Raw genomic sequence first — 15,841 nt, 5'->3', positions numbered from 1 at the left:
TTCAGGAATGGCAGATGGCAAACACTGTGTTCCTAGGCGCACCAATGCACATGCAATGCAAAGAAACATATAAACGAAGTCAAAACAGGATATCACGAGTTCGAGTCAAACTCTCTAAAACTCCCCAGCAGAGTCGCCAGAAACTGTAGACGGCGCCCGCGTGGGGCCTCGTGCTACAGTTCGGACTCGATTTGTGTCACGGTTCTAAATCTGAACCAAAGAGTCCAAATCTGGCAAATCGTTTTGAGAAACAGATTTTTTGAAAAAGTAGTGCCAAACATGGACTGCTTTGCCAGATACAGAGTCGCCACCTAAATATTTTTAAAATGGGGAAATTTAGGAAACCCTGACTCGGTGCCGAAGGCCACATGTCCGTCATCACCGGAGTTGTCTCGGCTCGGGAGCTTGGGTACGATCGGGGAAGGTCAGCTATGAGCACCCCCTTTCGCCCGGTCCGAAGACCGGCCTCTACTAACCGTGATATCCGTTTTTGAAAACTTTACGTGTTCTTATTCCGATTATCAGCCTAGAATTACTATGTTATGCACACAGCAAACAAGTATAGACTAGATTGCCTAATTTGGAAATAAACATTGCATATCCGTTTGGTTTGAAAATGCTTTGGAATTTGCTACTCGCAAGTGGGCTAAAATACGGATTTCAACGAGTTTTTCCAACTCAAACAACCCAACCTTCACCCACAGGCATTCAAAGCAGTTTAACACATAAGCATCTAGCCACATGTTAAGCATGCTGTTATGGCAACATTCACACTCATGCGATATGCTAAAGCAGAAATACTTACATAGTACTTTGTGCCAAAACAAAGAACTTGTTAGCAAACATGCATGATCCAAGTCCATGTGAAGTGCCTAATGCATCACATACAAAATGTTGCTAGAATAGGCTCGGCTATCCTAAACATGTCATGTGAAAATGCACAATTATCACGTATTCAGTTTGAAAATTGAAGTATTGATGCAATTAGCGTGATGTGCCGAGCCTAATGCATGTAATACAAATGCATGGATGCACACATGCATAGCATAAGGTATGCTAAATTAGACGTGACCTAATACTAACCATCAAAGCAGGTAAGTAAAAGGGAAGAAAGAAGTGGGGATTGGAAGACATTCACACACCCACACACACTTATTACAGATTTGCCCTCGCTCGGAGGGACCAAATAAATATTACAAATTAATTAACTACGCAAGCTAATTAAATATTACAAATTAACTAATTTAATTAACAAATTAAATTAAATTAATTAAAGCAGGAAAACGCCTCGGGAAACGCGCCACCATGCACAAGCTGCCTCTGTTTTCCTTCCTTTCCTCCTCTGGAGGCTGTCAAAGCCTCAGGACTGTATCCTTGGACAGAGGGGATCATCACCGGCTGAATGAAACTTCCGCCGGCAGTGTAGTATGGCCATCGGCACAAAATAGGGTCTGTCGGCAGAGAAAATTGTGCCGGTCGGCACATTACACTGCCGATCGGCAGAGTATTCCTGCAGAACCTGCAACTCACAGCAACAAAGGGCAAAACAAGGCATGGCAGCATATTTCAAGGTATGTATGCATCAACCATGTCTCTTATCATTGTGATGACTCAAGGGGACATGTGCCTCGGTTCTCGGACCACCAATCACGCATTTCCATGCATGATGGCCCAAAGAACCAAGTATGCAACTTTGGTTTCAAATGCAATGCACACCAATCAAACAAATTAGGCCCAATTCCTATCACCAATTCAAGGAACAAGGCATGCATGCAAGATGCAATGCAACCTAGGCATACAAGCTAAGGATGCAACATGGCATGGCAAGGCAAGGCACTTATGCAAGCATACAAGCATGCATATGGCAATGCAAATGGATGCAAAGATGGACTTAAACATGAATTAGGCGACTCTAAAATAGGCCTAAAACAGTAGCCAAAAGTGCTAAAGAGTGAGAGCTAAATGGCATGCACACACACATGCTCATAAGGACCAACACTTAAGCATGAATCAAACAACATTCAAGCACACTTGAAAGAAGGAAACATGGACAAATTAGCATGCAACATGAGCCTTAAAATCATGTTATAAAATGATGCCAAATCAAATTATAAATCAAGTCAAGCATGCAATAAAAAGTCCAAGTGTTCAAGGCAAGTCGATAAGGCATTGAACTACACTTATCATGACCAAACATGGCATGCATTAAACAACTAAAAACAGATTTTTAGCATGTTAAAACAAGGCCAAAGGACTCCTTAGATGGCATCTAAGTGGCCCAAATTCAAAGGCATGCAAAGGCACCAAAACATGGAACATTGCAAAACATGCTTTCAAAGCATTAAAGAGGCATGCGAGGCAATCAAACAAGCATGGAAATGGGACTGAAATGACATGTAGAATGATCCCAAATCACCAAAACAATGCAAAGATGGCATGCTACACATGCATATATTCAAGGCCAACAAGCCCAAATACAAAGGAGCTATATAATGCATGCAAAGATCAACCCAAACGACTATGGACAGAGCTAAAGCATGGCAAAATAAGCACATAAACTTCACAAATGCAAGCCTAAAACATGCTCCAACAAAGGCTAACAACCTAGAACATGTTAAGGCACAAATAAGGCATTACATGGCAACTATGCTAAACATGCATAAGGTTCCAAAACCAAATTGAAATCATGTTATATCATGGATATATAAGCATGAAAAACAAACCAAACATGCTCAACACACACTCAAGCATAGGCTTCTTTAAGAGGCCAAAATGTGCCCTTTTCAAGGACAACAAGGAGAGGGGGTGGCCCTCTCCTTCTTGGGACTTCAAAGCATCATCTTCACCACTGAAATCCCTCAAGATTTCAGTGGTGAAGAGACCTCAACACCAAAATCCCGGAGCTAGCACAAAATGGCTCAAAATGAGGCCTTTTGAGGCCTAAGGGTGGTCAACACCTCTCAAACAACAAAACACTCTTAATAAACAACAAAGAGGGCTTAAAAACAGAACTTTTTTATGTTATACAACAAGCACAAAAACAGCTCTAAGGTAGGTATAAAATCAAAGCAAAAATAGGGGAAAAAGGGACTAGTTTCTTACCCTTGATGCCTTCTTCAACAAAGATGCTCCAATGGCCTCCTTGAGCTTGGATCCAAGACAAAAACTCCAAAACAAACTCTTTAGAACCTCAGCTCCTAGAGGAAGGTGAAACACTAGGTGTTTGTGTGCAATAGTAAGGCACAAAACACCTAGTGTGCAAAATGAGAAGGAAAGAGAGATAGGTGAGTGTATCTAACCCTAACCCTAGAAAACCAGAGCTCTCCTCTGTCTTCTCTCTCTCTAAAATGTCTAAAACCTCTCCTCCTTGCCTTAGAGAGGGCTCCTCTCTATAAGCCTCTTGTAAAGCTTACAAGACAAGCTTTGCAAGAGGGAGATCCCTCCATACACGTGTATGGAGGGGAGCAAAAGTTATACAGCTGTCCAAAAATATCTGCAAAAGCAGATGAACAGCAATCGGCCGGCAAAAAATGCCATCTTGGCCAAACAAAGTGCCGACCGGCACAAAAAAGTGCTGACCGACAACAAATAGTGCCGACCGGCAAACTAAATTGCCGGTGACAGCAAAAACCAGCCGGTGGCATCTAGCTACTGCCGGTGATGGGTGGGGATGGTCTACAAGCCCCAACCTGCCTCTCAAAGGCAAGATGCAAGTGTTTGGTGCAAAACCAGACACTAAACGGTCGAGTTCGGGGATCCTGAGGCGGGGCGCGCGAGCCGAGACCTCCGGGAACTCCAAACGAACACAAACATGGATAATCACCGAGTGTTCAAACGGTGACGTCCAAGTCTTGAGGACGGTCAAAAATGGGGTGTCTACACTATGGCAATGCAAATAGATGAAAAGATGGACTTAAACATGAATTAGGCAGCTCTAAATGGGCCTAAAACAGTAGCCAAAATGCCCAAAAATGGAGGCTAAACACACATGCACACATACACATGTTATGGTCCAAACCTTAGGCACAAATTGAACAACCCTCAAACACATTTGAAAGGGGGAATCATGGACTAATTAGCATGCAACATAAGCATTGAAATCATGCTAAAACATGGTGCCAAACCAAGCAATAAATCAAGCCAAGCATGCAACAAATGGCCCAAATGCTCAAAGCAAATCAATAGAGTATTGAACTACACTTAGCAAGACCAAACATGGCATGAACTCATTGACCAAAAACAGAGTTTTGGGACATTAATACAAGGCCTAAGGACCACTTAGATGGCATCCAAATGACTCAAAAACAAAGGCATGCATAATGGTCAAAACATGGACCATGAGATGACAACCTTACAAGGCATTAAAGGGACATCAAATGCAAGCTCTCAAGCATACAATAAGGTCTAAAATGGCATGGTAGATGGTCCCAAATCACCAAAACAATGCAAGGATAACATGCTATACATTCACATACTTAAGGCCAACAAGCCGGAATGCAAAGGGGCTATATGATGCATGCCAAATTCGACCCAAACAACCTAGGACAGACCTAGAACATGGCAAAACATGCACAAAATCTTCACGAGACTAAGCCTAAAACATGCTCCAACAAAGGCTAACAACCTAAGGCACATTGAGGCAATAACATGGCATTACAAGGCAACTATGCTAAGCATGCATGGAGTACCAAAACCAACTTAAAATCATGTTATATTATGGATATATAAGCATGAAAAACAGCCTAAACATGCTCAACACACACTCAAGCATAGGCTCTCTTAAGAGGCCAAAATATGCCCTTTTCAAGGACAACAAGGAGAGGGGGTGGCCCTCTCCTTCTTGGGACTTCAAGGCATCATCTTCACCACTGAAATCCCTCAAGATTTCAGTGGTGAAGAGATCCCAACACCAAAATCCCGGAGCTAGCACAAAATGGCTCAAAATGAGGCCTTCCAAGGCCTAAGAGGGGTCAACCACCCTCAAACAACAAAACACTCTTAATAAACAATAAAGAGGGCCTAAAAACAGAACTTTTTTATGTTATACAATAAGCACAAAAACAGCTCTAAGATAGGTAGAAAATCAATGCAAAAATGGGGAATATAAAGTCAAAATTGTTACCCTTGAAGACTTTCTTCACAAATGGTGGACCAGCTGGTTCTTCAAGCTCAAAACCACTCAAGAACACCAAGAACAACTCTTTAGAACCTCAGTAGCTAAAGGAAGGTGAAACACTATGTGTTTGTGTGCAATAGTAAGACACAAACACACTAAAACACACACAAGAGGGAAAAAGAGAGAGATAAGGTGTAACAAACCCTAACCCTAGATCTCAAACCCTAACAATGGCTGTCTAAGCTCTCAAAATATCTCAAAATGTCTAACCTCTCCAGCCAAGAGACCTCTCTCTCCCTATATGGCACTTCTTGTCTTGTAAAGCTTACAAGACAAGCTTCATAAGAGGGAGATCCCTCCATACACGTGTATGGAGGGGAGCAAAAGCAAGACAGCTGTCTTAAAATATCTGCTAAAGCAGATGCAAAGTAATCGGCCGGCCAAAAATGCCATCTTGGCCAAAAGAGTGCCGGCCGGCACTAAAAAGTGCTGACCGGCAACAAATAGTGCCGGCCGGCAATATACATTACCGGTGGCAGCAAAAACCAGCCGGTGGCCTCTAGCCACTGCCGGTGGTGGGTGGGGATGGTCTACAAGCCCTACCCTGCCCTTCCAAGGCAAAACACAAGTGTTTGGTGCAAAACCAGACACTAAACGGTCGAGTTCGGAGATCCTGAGGCAAGGCACGCGAGCCGAGGCCTCCGGGAACTCCAAACGAACACAAACATGGATGATCACCGAGTGTTCAAACGGTGACGTCCAAGTCTTGAGGACGGTCAAAAATGGGGTGTCTACAGTTGCCCCTCTTTGACAGAACTCGAAAGTCATAACAATGACGGGAGTGAATGTCAAAGCCCAGAGACGACCCATTTTTGACGAGGTCGAAGACTTAGACAAACATGCAAGACAATTAAGATATGCGCCCGAAGGCAAGGGCAAAATGCAAGACAATGCACGAAGCCGAGCATAACTTATGATCATGCAAAGAAAGTTGTAACGAAGCAAACATGCGACAGTTTTAAGCTAGCATACACCGAACTACACTACAATGCAGAAAGGATGTAAGAGAATTATGTAATTCTCAATACGTCTCACTCGGGAGATACAATACCTGTGCGGCTCGTCTGGTTGCACCAGCTGTAGCAAGTCCGCGAGGGACCCTCATGCTACAGTTCGGACTCGATTTGTGTCACGGTTCTTAATCTGAACCAAAGAGTCCAAATCTGGCAAATCGTTTTGAGAAATAGATTTTTGCAAAAGTAGTGCCAAACATGGACTGCTTTGCCAGATACAGAGTCGCCACCTAAATATTTTAAAATGGGAGAATTTAGGAAACCCTGACTCGGTGCCGAAGGCCACGTGTCCGTCATCACCGGAGTTGTCTCGGCTCGGGAGCTTGGGTACGATCGGGGAAGGTCAGCTATGAGCACCCCCTTTCGCCCGGTCCGAAGACCGGCCTCTACTAACCGTGATATCCGTTTTTGAAAACTTTACGCGTTCTTATTCCGATTATCAGCCTAGAGTTACTATGTTATGCGCGCAGCAAACAAGTATAGACTAGATTGCCTAATTTGGAAATAAGCATTGCATATCCGTTTGTTTTGAAAATGTTTCGGGATTTGTTACTCTCAAGTAGGCTAAAACACGGATTTCAATGAGTTCTTCCAACTCAAACAATCCAACCTTCACCCACAGGCATCCAAAACAGTTTAACACATAAGCATCTAGCCACATGTTAAGCATGCTGTCATGGCAACATTCACACTCATGCGACATGCTAAAGCGGAAATACTTACATCGTACTCCGAGCCAAAACAAAGAACTCGTTAGCAAACATGCATGATCCAAGTCCATGTTAAGTGCCTAATGCATCGCATACAAAATGTTGCTAGAATAGGCTCGGCTATCCTAAACATGGCATGTGAGAAATGCACAACTATCACATATTCAAGTTTAGAATTTGATGTACAAATGCAGTTAGCATGATGTACCGAGCCTAATGTACGTAATACAAATGCATGGATGCACGCATGCATAGCATGAGGTATGCTAAATTAAACATGCCCTAATACTAACCATTAAAGCGGGTAAGTAAAAGGGAAGAAAGAAGCGAGGTTGGAAGACATACACACCACCCACACACACTTATTACAGGTTTGCCCTCGCTCGGAGGGACCGAATAAATATTACAAATTAATTAACTACGCAAGCTAATTATTATTACAAATTAACTAATTTAATTAACAAATTAAATAAATTAATTAAAGCAGGAAAACGCCTCGGGAAGTGCGCCGCCATGCGCAAGCTGCCTCTGTTTTCCTTCCTTTCCTCTTCTGAAGGCTGTCAAAACCTCAGAATTACATCCCGGGACACTGGGGAGTACCACCGGCTGAATGAAACTTCCACCGGCAGTGTAGTATGGCCATCAGCATAAAATGGAGTCTATCGGCAGAGGAAAGATTGCCGGTCGGCACGTAACACTGCCGGTCGGCAGATTATTCCTGCAGAACCTGCAACTCACAGCAACAGAGGGCAAAACAAGGCATGGCAGCACATTTCAAGGCATATATGCACCAACCATGTCTCTTATCATTGTGATGACTCAAAGGGACATGTGCCTCGGTTCTCGGACCACCAATCACGCATTTCCATGCATGATGGCCCAAAGAACTAAATATGCAACTTTGATTTCAAATGTATGCAAACCAATCAAACAAAACTCCCAATCCCTATCACCTAAGTCAAGGGACAAGGAATGCATACAAGATGCAATGCAACCTAGGCATACAAGCTAAGGATGCAACATGGCATGGCAAGGCACTTATGCAAGCATACAAGCATACATATGGCAATGCAAATATATGGAAAGATGGACTTACACATGAATTAGGCAGCTCTAAAATAGACCTAAAACAGTGGCCATAAGTGCTAAAGAGTGAGGGCTAAATGGCATACACACACACATGCACATAAGGACCAACACTTAAGCACAAATCAAACAACATTCAAGCACACTTGAAAGGGGCAAACATGGACAATTAGCATGCGACATGAGCCCTAAAATCATGTTATAAAATGATGCCAAATCAAGTTATAAATCAAGTCAAACATGCAACAAATGGCCTAAGAGTTCAAAGTAAACCAAAGTGGCATTGAGCTACACTTAACAAGACCAAACAAGGCATGCATCAAGCGACCAAAAACAGGTTTATAGCACGTTAAAACAAGGCTAAAGGACTCTTTAGATGGCATCTAAATGGCCCGAATACAAAGGCATACACTATGGCCAAAACATGGAGCATTGCAACACATGCTTTCAAAGCATTAAAGAGACATGCAGGGCAATCCAACAAGCATGGAAATGGGACTGAAATAGCATGTAGGATGATTCCAAATCACCAAAACAATGCAAAGATGGCATGCTACACATGCACATACTCAAGGCCAACAAGCCCAAATACAAAGGAGCTATATCAAGCATGCAAAGATCAACCCAAACGACTATGGACAGAGCTAAAACATGGCAAGATATGCACAACATCTTCACAAGACTAAGCCTAAAACATGCTCCAACAAAGGCTAACAACCTAGAACATGTTAAGGCACAAATAAGGCATTACATGGCAACTATGCTAAGCATGCATGAAGTTCCAAAACCAACTTGAAATCATGTTATATTATGGATATATAAGCATGAAAAACAAACCAAACATGCCCAACACACACTCAAGCATAGGCTTTTTCAAGAGGCCAAAACATGCCCTTTTCAAGGACAACAAGGAGAGGGGGGTGGCCCTCTCCTTCTTGGGACTTCAAAGCATCATCTTTACCACTGAAATCCCTCAAGATTTCAGTGGTAAAGAGACCTCAACACCAAAATCCCGGAGCTAACACAAAATGGCTCAAAATGAGGCCTTTTGAGGCCTAAGGGTGGTCAACAACCCTCAAACAACAAAACACTCTTAATAAACAATAAAGAGGGCCTAAAAACAGAACTTTTTTATGTTATACAATAAGCACAAAAACAGCTCTAAGATAGGTATAAAATTAATGCAAGAATGGGGAAAAAAAGGACTAGAATCTCACCCTTGAAGACCCCTTCACAAATGGTGCTCCAATGGCCTCCTTGAGCTTGAATCCAACACCAAAGTCTCAAAACAAACTCTTTAGAACCTCAGCTCCAAGAGGAAGGTGAAACACTAGGTGTTTGTGTGCAATAGTGAGACACAAAACACCTAGTGTACAAATAAGAGGGAAAGAGAGATAGAGAGTGTATATCTAACCCTAACCCTAGAAAAACCAGAGCTTGGTCTGTATTTTTCTCTCCCAAAAATGTCTAAGAGCTCTCGATATGCCTTAGAGAGAGCTTCCCTCTATATGCCTCTTGTAAAGCTTACAAGACAAGCTTTGCAAGAGGGAGATCCCTCCATACACGTGTATGGAGGGGAGCAAAAGCAATACAGCTGTCTAAAAAATATCTGCAAAAGCAGATGAACAGCAATCGGCCGGCCAAAAATGCCATCTTGGCCCAAAAGAGTGCCGACCGGCACAAAAAAGTGCTGACCGGCAACAAAGAGTGCCGGCCGGCAAACTATATTGCCGGTGGCAGCAAAAACCAGCCGGTGGCATCTAGCCACTGCCGGTGATGGGTGGGGATGGTCTACAAGCCCCACTCTGCCTCTCAAAGGCAAGATGCAAGTGTTTGGTGCAAAACTAGACACTAAACGGTCGAGTCCGGGGATCCTGAAGCAAGGCGTGCGAGCCGAGACTTCCGGGAACTCCAAACGAACACAAACATGGATAATCACCGAGTGTTCAATCGGTGACGTCCAAGTCTTGAGGACGGTCAAAAATGGGGTGTCTACACCAGCCTCAAATGAACCGTACATACAATATCGTGCCTGAAAAGAAAACAAACTTAACAGGTACAATATTGTTAGCAACATGCATGACAATGCAAAATAGATGCAAAACGGATGCAAAACGATATGCAATATATACAAAACAATGTATAAACAATGCAAATGAAGATGTAATGTAATTGAAACAATGCAAGCTACATGCAAAGCATTTGAATCATGATCCAATCATGAGCGGTTCGAAACCACACCTATGTCAAATAGATTGATGGAGATAACAAGTCTGTCTACCATAGAACGGTCAACTGAACTATGAGCATTGTAGACAGACGCAAGAACAAGTATTGGGTGGAATCGACATAAGTGGGGAAACGACCCGCTGGAGAAAGGACTATGATCCTAATGCCGGATGCAAAAATTACACTACAATGTAATATATATGGATATGCTAGTGAAGATGGCAATGGATATGGCACGCGGGCCAAACCAAATCTTGCCTAGGAAAGGTATGTACGCATACAGGTCATGTGTAACACAGAAAAGGTGCCGCAACCCTCAACCAACATATCAGCGTGGAATCGGCGCGATACACATGCAGAACTGTGTTTTAACATGAAAAGTAAGGGCACATACCGGACCAAGCTCAACCTGGAAAGGCGCAAGCCATAGGCGGAAGGTGATGCAATGAATGCATGCAATCTATAATGCAATATCTACAAATATGCAAAGGAATGGATATGGATACAATGGATATGGCACGCAAGCCAAACCAAATCTTGCCTAGGAAAGGCATGTACACGTGCGAGCCATGTGTAACACAGAAAAGGTGCCGCAACCCTCAACCAACATATCAGCGTGGAATCGGCGCGATACACATGCAGAACTGTGTTTTAACATGAAAAGTAAGGGTACATACCAAACCAAGCTCAACCTGGAAAGGCGCAAGCCATAGGCGGAAGGTGATGCAATGAAAGCATGCAATCTACAATGCAATATCTACAAATATGCAATGGAATGGATATTTACAAATGTGCATGACAATGCAGTATGATGCGATCTACTGGGGAAAATGCAATGGATGCATGCAAGCTACAATGGAAATGCATGACAATGCACTCTGATTGTTTTTTTTTTTTTTTTCGGGATGCACATGATGCAAGTGCGGCACGCGTGCCATACGGAATGTAAGGTGATACAAATGGACACGTATGCCTCATAAGATGCAAAGAAAGATATGAAAGAAGATTTTGACAAATGGACTTATACGCTACGCGAAGCCAGTTTGTGTTCAAAACAATGCAATGTATTAACAAGTACAAGTGAGATGCGCAAGATAGCGCGAATGGATACATGCAAGATGCAAGTGAGGTGCACAAAACAGTGCGATGCAGAAAACAGCACGATTGTAATACAATGCACAAAACAGTGCGATGCGCGACACAGCGCGATTGAAATACAATGCACAAAACAATGCGACAATTCGAATTGCACAAAACAGTGCGACGGTTTGAAATGCACAAAACAGTGCGACGGTTTGAAATGCACAAAACAATGCGATGGTTTGAAATGCACAAAACAGTGCGCCGATTTGAAATGCACAAAACAGTGCGATGGTTTGAAATGCACAAAACAGTGCGCCGATTCGAAATGCACAAAACAGTGCGATTGATATGCGATATACATGGGGCAACTTTTGGACCTTGTAAAAGTCAAAAGGATACGAAAAGGATACACCTTGCATGGGTTGGAGTGCTACGCACGGCAGATGCAGTCCGAAGTCAGAACGGAGGCCGGTTGACCATCGGAGGTACACTTTCTTGCACTTTCTTGAGCTATGAAGACCAAAAACTCCTCATATGGCCTAAACAAGGCTGTGGGAACATCACCGGCCGGGAGGGGAGGCCACCGGCTGTCCATCAGCTGAAGAATGATTCCATCGGCACAAAAAAGTGCCGGCCGGCACAAAACATTGCCGACCGGCAAACAGTTGCTGAATCGGGGCAGTTTCGACTTTTCACTTCGGGTGTTTTAAAATAGGGTTTCAAAACCCTATTCCTCACTTCTCCACCGCCGAAAACTCTTGCCCTCTCTCTCTGGAGTGTTTTTCTTTCATTTTCCGTCCGTTTCTTCGCATTCTACGCCCATTTTGTCGTCGGATTCACGATTTCCTTCGCGTTTCAGACATTTTCAACCGATCACATTTTTGTTTCGGTGCCTTGTTTGGCGTTCCCGCCTTTTCGGGGTTTTTTCCCCTTGTTTTCCTCTTCATTTCCGTGCCTTTTCACATTCTGGCCTTTTCGGCCATTCTCAACCCTCTCGGGAATTGACTTTTCGGTTGACTCTTCGTATTCCGGCCCGGTTTTCCTTCCTCCGGCCATTTTCTCATCATTTCTGATATGGCGGACGATATTCCACGTGGCGGGACTCCCCCGGACCACGAGATGGATCCCGGGGTCGAGCTCCTACCACTGAGCGAGCGCCCGTTCGACCCGACGACCTACCGACCGGTGATCCATGTTCTGCCCCCCGACGGCCTGCGTCAGTTCCGGAGCTTCGAGAGGCACGTGGCGCCTGAGCTACTACTGCGTGAGCCTACCTCCCACCTTTCATTCGGCACTTCCGAGGTAACTCTTTGTCTTCTGCTTTACTTTTCGCAATGTAGGATACAAAAACTGTCATAGCTAGTTGTATTCTTTAACTGCTGAAAACTGATATGCCATAGACTGTAGTTGACTGTAAACATACATACAACTGATATCTGCTTGAGACTGACACATGCACACACACTGCACTAGCCCTGAATTACTCAAACACACTGCACTCACTGTATTCTACTGCATACACACTGGCACCCAGTATTTGTCTGGATCTGTTAGATTTGCACACAATGCTATAGCTGTTCTGAAACACCCAAACACGCTGACACAGCACACGTATTTCACTGCAAGCACACCGGCACCCGGTATTTGCCTAAATCTGTCAAACTTACACACATGCTTTATCTGCTTTTTCAAAACTGCATTTTGAATGTTGTCTTGCAATTGTTATTTTCTATTTACAGGAGGGTTCCCATACCATTCGCGGGTATGGGAATACTGGCGCTCGGGAGTGGTACGGTGAGCTCCCTGATGCAGTCCGGCGCATCGTGGATCGAGCGGGTTTCGGCGCCTTCTGCCGAGGACTCTCCAGGCTCTCCACATGCAGACCTCTCCTCGCCGCTCTGGCGGAGAGATGGTGGGACACCACCGATTCTTTTCATTTTTCCACTGCAGGGGACATGACGATGACCCCTTACGATTTCTCGATGCTCACCGGCATCGGGGTAGGGGGTGATCCGATCCCTTTCGACATTGACATGGACGAGTGGACCGCCGCTTAGGTCCATCTACTGGGGGAGGCGCCACCCCTAGTTCGCCCAGGTTTCGTTCGATACTCCTGGTTCGAGGTCCAGTTTCGAGTCCAGCCCGTGTTGGAGGAGGAGGCGGAGATGACCCAGGAGGACGTGGAGAGGTATGCTCGCGGCTTCCTCATGTTCCTGTTCGGGACTACCATCTTCGCCGATCGGGCGAACACCGTGCCTCTCTGTCTTCTCAGCGCACTGGTGGACGTCCGGGACATTCTGTACTATGATTGGGGTGGCGCCGCTCTGGCCACCCTTTATGGGTACATGAGCTCGGCTTCGCGCGGCAGCGGCCAGCTACTTGGAGGCTACTGGCGGGCTTGGGAGGTACACTTCTTCTCCACTTTTTCATTTCTGTCTCGTACTTTCTGTACTCTGTACACTGCACACACTGTAGTCTGCTTTACAATTGCTGTATACTGTACACACGGCACACACATACATTCTGCTTTACACTGACTGTACACTGCTCACACTGTACACTGCACAACACACTACACTGCACAACACACGGCTCTGCCATTTCTGCTTTATTCTGCGTTCTGCTTTTTCTGATAAATGCACTGGTATTTATCTTGCAGTTGTGGGTTTACGCCTACTTCCCTAGGCTCGCTCCTGTGCCAGTTGCGGAGACTCCTCTGGCCATCCCGTTTTCGAGTCGCTTCGACGGGAGATGCACCCAGCGACCACGGGAGACATTCGGCTTCTTCCGCCGATACTTCGACACCATTACCCCTGCCGAGGTATGTTTTACTTACAGTTTATTTAAGCTTCGCTTTTCCACTATATATTTCCAAAACAGTAGATAACAAACTGTCTGTCACTTTCAGATCACATGGCGGCCGTGGGCTCCCTTGCCGGCGGCGATGCGGGATTGGTTCACTGGTGCAGAGGAGACCTCACGTTTTCGGATCTTGCTTGAGGGCCCGGTCTGTCGGGCTTGGTACCTGGGGGAGCGTTTCCTACGCCAGACCCTGGGGTTACCTGAGCAGATAGTCCCGGTTCACCCCCCCGCAGATATGAGGGAGACCGAGAGGCTCACCAGCGAGCAGATGGACGACTACACCATTGGCTGGGAGGAGGCCGGCTTCAGAGGTACCGGCGACTATCAGGAGTACGTGCGGACGTACCTGATGCGACCTTTGAGCGGTCGTCGAGCAGAGGGGGCCAAGCCTGTGGCATCGGCTGCTGGGGCCGGAGCGGGAGTTGGAGTAGGGGCTGCGAGGAGGGCCCGGGTCCGTGGCAGGGGCGGAGCGCAGGGAGGACGGGGAGCTGGCTGGCCTGGCCTGCCCGCTGTACTGACTTTCCAGGGGCAGGGTGGGTCGACTTATCAGATCCCCTTCGCCCCTCCACCGGCTGGTCACAAGCTCATCGGCGTCCCCGACTTACCTCCGGTATGTATTACTGTACTTTTGTATAGTCATTCATTTTCAGTTTATTTGATATTCCACAGAATACTGATGCATCTAATACTTTTGCAGGCTTCTTCTGAGTACACCTGTCAGTCGTTGGCGATGAATGCCTCGATGATGGGGATGCTTCAGCGGACATTTGACCTCCTAGCCCTCTACAGCATACCGATATGTTCTTCTGACACTGGCCTCAACCATTCATACATTGCTTCACATAGTCTGATGCACGGCACAACACCTGATACACTGATCTCACAGTATCTGATACACTGCATACACCGCATTCTGCACCGTACTCTGCGATGATAAACTGCTCACGGCATTCATACACTGTACTCTGCATTGCATTCTGCACTGATAAACTGCTCACGGCATTCATACACTGTACTCTGCATTGCATTCTGCACTGATAAACTGCTCACGGCATTCATACACTGTACTCTGCATTGCATTCTGCACTGATAAACTGTCTACAGTATACTGATGCATTTCCCTTTTGTGTACTTTTTCAGCCTCCTTTCCAGATTCCTATGGCAGGAGGTGCTCCAGCTGGACCTTCTGTCCCGACTCGAGGGAGAGATGAGGAGGGCTGAGTATTTCCCCGCTCCAAGGCGGGGCGTGCTCATGTCGGGAGCAGCTCGTGAGCTCCAGTCCCGGATGATGATGATGACGAGGAGTCAGAGGCGGAGGCAGAGGCGGAGTCCGAATCGTCGGAGGAGGAGACCGGAGGCGGTTCTAGCTCGGGCTCTGATGACGATGCTGATGACGCTCCTGGACCCTCGTCCAGGAAGAGGACCAGGATAGACTGATGGCCCTTGGAGTGCTCGACACAGATGCGGATTTTTGTCATTTTTCTTGTTTCTTGTACTTTTGCTTTTTTCCTGTGTCGGTAGATAGATTACCTTGTACTGCCGCAGGCAGATTTTGTTTTCCTCAGAACTTTGTACTTGAAAAAGATTATGAAATGAACAGATTTTTGCTTAAAAAGTGTTACATTTACATATCTCATGTATTGCATCGCATTCTATCATGCCACGCCTCCATGTAGATGAAA

This window comes from Camellia sinensis, chromosome 14 (assembly GCF_055761805.1).
Source record: "Camellia sinensis isolate YWXY chromosome 14, ASM5576180v1, whole genome shotgun sequence".
Taxonomy (NCBI): Eukaryota; Viridiplantae; Streptophyta; class Magnoliopsida; order Ericales; family Theaceae; genus Camellia; species Camellia sinensis.
The sequence above is the reverse complement of the archived record's forward strand: the minus strand, read 5'-3'. Positions refer to the sequence as shown.